This window comes from Helianthus annuus, chromosome 14 (genome assembly GCF_002127325.2).
Source record: "Helianthus annuus cultivar XRQ/B chromosome 14, HanXRQr2.0-SUNRISE, whole genome shotgun sequence".
NCBI classification, from domain to species: Eukaryota; Viridiplantae; Streptophyta; class Magnoliopsida; order Asterales; family Asteraceae; genus Helianthus; species Helianthus annuus.
Window position 1 is genome coordinate 146,367,534 of NC_035446.2, and position 5,291 is coordinate 146,372,824.

A 5,291-nucleotide genomic window follows, 5' to 3' on the forward strand; every position below is an offset into this window, starting at 1 on the left:
TACCACATAGCCTTATTATAAATATCGAGGTCGGTTAGGATTTTGACAATGTAAATTTTGACAATCCGTAAATAATGTATTCTGTTATTTTTTACTTTTCTTGTAAAATTTGACAATCCGTAAATTGAATTCTGTTATTTTTTTACTTTTCTTAGCATGATGGGTTGTCCCTACAAACTTGAGGTGAAAATGATCCAATAGACCAATACCAACATTGTACATATGTGACTCATGTAATAAATTAATAATTGGAAACTTTTTCGCATACATTTGTTCCATCTTTTATCATCTAATCCATAAGAAGCATATAAAACTTTCTTAAATTAACATCTTTTTTGGGCCCAGTTTCTGTATTTTAATCATTAACTGAAATAATTCACATAACAAATTATATCATATTAGTAACAGATATTATACAAAATTTCAAACACTTATTGTTTTATTTGTATATTAGCGATAGGTCACCAACAAATTTTATTGAAAACTAAAGTTTTCTTTAAAAAATGTGTATTCATGTATTTGAAACAACTGGAAAGTGGAAATTAATGTACAGAATTTAATCAACGTTACTTGAAAAGGATTTAAATTCATCAACCTTTAGTTTTTTCTTAAAGAGGTTCATAATTCATATACTCCTGTGAATGAAATGGTTTGAAAGGGATTTTTGAGACAATAATGAAGTGCAAAAGGCAAAGTGCCAAATTTATGTTGCAAAACTTTAGCTTTATTTGGTGGATTGTCTTTTGATAAAACATGCTATTTATTAATTGAGAGTGTTGTTTTGTCAAACAGCAATAGTTGAAAAAGAAAGCAGGTTCTATATGAGTTGGACGCATTCAATACAGAATGTGAAAGAGAAAGAAAGTTTGTGCACTTTATGTTTTTTAAACGGCTAAGTTACACGCCCTCTAAATCTACTCTTGAATCTATATGTTTTGTCCACCACAAGGCTTGATCACTCATCACTTGACGAGGTACACTTTTTTCAACATCTTAGTACCACCCAGGAAAACGCCCTTTGGTACTCGTTTTATCTATTATAGTTAAAAAAAACAAATGCTAAGTGTTTTTTTTTTCTTTTTTTAATGGCACAAGTGTTTATGTGATTTTTATTGATTCTGTTTGTGTTGCGTATAAGTTAAGTTGGGACTAATTTAATTAACCGTGAACTGATATGTTATGATATAAAAGACATGTGTGAAAGAAACAAAGTAGGTGATATAAATAAAATAAATTATAATCAAAAGTGTAATTGAAAGTTTTGAGTTGCTTGACTTGTTTTATTTAAATATTAGATAAGCATTTAAATATAATAAGAAAAGTAAGCAAAATTGAACAAAACATTGAGGGCCAGATCGGCCCAACATGTTTCTGGCTAATAACTAAAGATCACCGGATACGATCCAAACATATTTTTAACTCGCTAGTTGTCACTTATCTAAAAGGTAGCACATCAAATAGTGTCCATACCAAAGGGCCTTCGATCTAATGGTATCATGTGTATACCGTGTAAGTAGTGACGTCTCTTCTTATGAGGTTTAGTGTTCAAGTCTCCAAAAGTAAACCAACTCCTTGGACGCTACGAAAAAGACCATTAGATTTCAAAGGAGCACGATCTAATTTAAACTTTTCCTAAATTGAGCGCGTCTAGCATATTTTTTGACAGTAACATGATCACTATAACTGTCTCCATTAAGTTCACCAAATTACCTATTATAATAAACTATTTACGTTTTAATATTGTATAAATGAACACAATACACTATTCAGTTATACATCTAGATAAGTTAGTTTTTTTATGATATTCAATTATATATCTAGATAAGAAAAACTCAATTTTTTTGATGATATTTTTACAAATTATACAGATATCATAAAGACATAAACAATCAAATTTTTAACATACATGTGTATTATTTTTTTCAAACTACAAGACTTAATATACAAACTTAGAATTAGAATGAGTTGTTTTTAAATTTTAAACTTAAATGTTCCAATATTATGTATACTTATTTCTATTTTTATATATTGGGCCTCTGTAAAATAGATTAAACAGTTTTGGGTCAAATTCTGTTGGGCTCGAGAAAAAGAATATGCGAATAGCCCTATAGTGTTCGGAGAAAAAAAATCCAACACTTACCTTGAGCAACGTCCCCAATCACCTCTTCTGGATAATTTTATTGCTATATACTAAAACTAGTGAAATTCCCTGCGCTTCGCGGCGGGGAATTCAAACGTTATCGATTTGTTTTGTTTTGTAACGGGATAAGCATGATACCTGTTCAGTTCGTTGCCTACCGGTGTTTTACCTGGGTAAATACCGGTACCATACCGGTTAGGGCCGTTCAAACCGCTCGGCGCTCGTCGCTCGCTCGACACTCGTTCGGAAATTGCTCGGAAAATGCTCGTTCGATTTGACGCTCGGTTGTAAACGAGCCGCTCTGATCGGTTCGGTTTGTAAACGAGCCAAGCATGAGCAAAGGTCCGCTCGGCTCGAATTATTATTTTCAGTTAGTATCTATATATATAATAAACAAATAAGGTTTGGGACACGTGTCACGTTGTGGTGTAACCTCACTAGATTTTTGGCGGGAAAATGTGGGAGACATGTTTTTTTACACGGGATCCGAATGGAAGTACCCAAACCCGGAATCTTGACCCGAGTATATAAGCAAAATAATAACCTAATTTTCCAAACCCCTCATTCATTCAGACACGTTAGTTTTCAAAACCCTAGCCTCTCCTTCATCCATCTTCTCCTCTAGATCAATCATCGCCTCCATCACAACAAAATAGAACAAATGTCGATCAACAACTCCAGCGTTTAATACACATATTTGCTTTCGTTTGTGCAAATCTTCTGTTTTGTTCATCCCTACTGATTATTGTTTACTTATGAAGGTTAGTTTATACATTAATTTTGTTTTAAATTAGGAATTTATAGTGTTGTTCATTCACCGTAATCTTCTTTTGTTCATCTTCGCTTTTTGTTCTTGATGAGGTTTTTTGTTACAGATCTGGAAACTGGGCCAAAATGCCCTAGCCGCCGCTTCCAAGCAACAAAGGCAAGGGTTCCGACAAGTTGATGCGGAGCCAGTTCAGTTGACAGGTCTGCATTTTAGTTTATATTTTTATTTTTGGTTGCCGTTGATTTTATTTATTAAAAAGTGTTTCTTATTCTTTTTTTCTTCTCATTCATCTCACGACGTCTATTTGAGAAACCCTAAATCACAACCAACTTTCTTTGTTTATCGATTTCAAGAAAGGGATGTTTTTTATGATGTTAATCTGAATCATATCACCACCATCATTCAAATCTGGTACTTGAGGCTGTATGTTTGTAAATCCACACTTTCTAGGTAATTTTTTGTTTCCCATATATTTTATTCTTTGATTTTTTTGGTTTCTTTAATATCTGGTTAAAATTAGGGTTTTCAATTCATTTGAAATGGTTATTATAATGTTTTTCAGTTCGTGTTTGTTTTGATATGGATCTGGTAATTGTAACACTTTTAGCGAATTTTTTTATAGCTCTTTGGTCCAGGGAAAATGAGTTTTTGTGGTTTTAGATAGTTGACTACTTGAGTAAGGAAACATAGAAAGTTTTTGCGGATATGGAGACTTTTGAACTAACACGGTGTGAACAACATATTTTATATTTTTTTATAGTTTTATTTTCTCAGTTCTATATAAGCTTAATAGGTTCAGTGATTAATCATAATGCCTAGAATATTTTGCATACGATTATACGATACTGATAGGTTTTCCTTTTGCTTAACAGGTTTGTCGAACGATAAATCTGGTATCTGGAATAGTCTATCATCTTGGAGTCTCCGGCAGTCGAGGAGCTGACAAAATTAAGCGTAGTATGGATAAACACAACAGGGATCGATCATCCATTGCCAAAACTATGAGATCATTCTTGTGATCAGTAAATCACATTTGACTTTAAAAGCGATTAACGTTGTGGGGTATCAATCATAACGTTAATTATGAGAGGAAGACCAAATGGATCTTATAAGAAGCGTTTGCTCACTACTTTTGTTCTTGTGGGAGCTGCCCTCCTTTTCCTCTATTTGTATTCCGGTTCTCATAGCGAAGGTGAATCCGCTATAGAGTACGGTAGCCGGTCTCTAAGAAAGCTCGGATCATCCTACTTAAGTGGTGATGACGAATCCAATCTCGGTAGCAAGCAAGATGAATTTCAATTCGGGCTCGATGACGAGGATGGTATTGTACCAAAAAGCTTTCCCGTAAGTTATTCAACAGATAATATTACGTTTTTACCCGTCTTTAGTAATTATGTTTTAATTTTTTGTTTAGTTCCGTGCAGGTTTGTGATGATTGATACTCTGAACTGATACCCTGCCTTGACCGACACCTTATCTACCAGGTGAGATTGAAGTTGGATTTGTCTTTGATGGAACACCATGAAAGAAATTCCCCTCTGCCTGAAAGGCGTTTTAACTGCTTGATTCCTCTGCCAAATGGGTACAAGGTGCGGTTCTATTCAATAGAAGTGGAAAATAGACGTGTTGGGTACCGTGTCATACATGTGACTTATGGTACCTTGTCAAACGGGTTAGATTGACAAGAAACGTTCTTTTGTTCAATTTTTTAATCTATCTATATAAATATAATAAACAATATCTGAATCTCAATACAAAAAAGTTTTTAGCTTTTGTACTATGGAAAGATTACATTTTTGGGGGAGCGAAGAACACTAGAAACCTATCTTGTAAATGTAGTGACTCTTCAAATGTTTATTTTTACACTTTTCGATTGATGGATCATGGAATGCACTGTTAAATTGGCTTTGTGGTGTGTTCATGGTGTATCTGGTTTGCTAACTTGTATTTCAGATGCGTGATCTCTGATGCCAAAGAAGTGGAAGACAAATATATAATAATCTTTGGTGGTAGTGATCTGGTTGTATATAGTTGTATTTGGGAGTTTGGTGTAGATTTTTTTGGTTGTATATATGTAATATGTTACAGATGAAGGTACTTGAGTCATTAGGTATGTGTTGCATAAAGTTCTTTACATTATTTCATTAGAAGTTTCACCAGATATTGTTACTTTTAAATTTTAAATTCTATTTATTTTGGAAGCGTTCGGGACCCAAAAGCTTAAGCTGCTTTTTACCCTCTATGTTTTGCATTTTTTTTTTAATTTTGTTTTCGTTGTATTAAGTCCTTCCTTTCCTATAGGGCTAATTTTGCCCACTTCGTTAGTAATTTGCCTTTCTAAAAAGTCAACCGTATAGATGTTTAATTTCACCACTAATATTA

General features: G+C 33.3%; 1 long non-coding RNA gene across 4 annotated transcripts; it reads left to right on the plus strand.

Annotated features, from left to right (window-relative positions):
* The first annotated feature begins 2,700 nt into the window (after positions 1 to 2,700).
* Positions 2,701 to 5,048, plus strand: LOC110904201. 4 transcript variants are annotated; one of them, XR_002572407.2, is made up of 5 exons: positions 2,701 to 2,901; positions 3,016 to 3,109; positions 3,263 to 3,359; positions 3,782 to 4,253; positions 4,324 to 5,048. It is a non-coding gene; the product is annotated as an uncharacterized LOC110904201 (long non-coding RNA). The 4 variants fall into 4 exon arrangements; XR_004879584.1 differs by having other exon boundaries at positions 3,016 to 3,359; XR_004879585.1 differs by having other exon boundaries at positions 3,016 to 3,359; positions 4,334 to 5,048.
* The last annotated feature ends 243 nt before the right edge of the window (positions 5,049 to 5,291 follow it).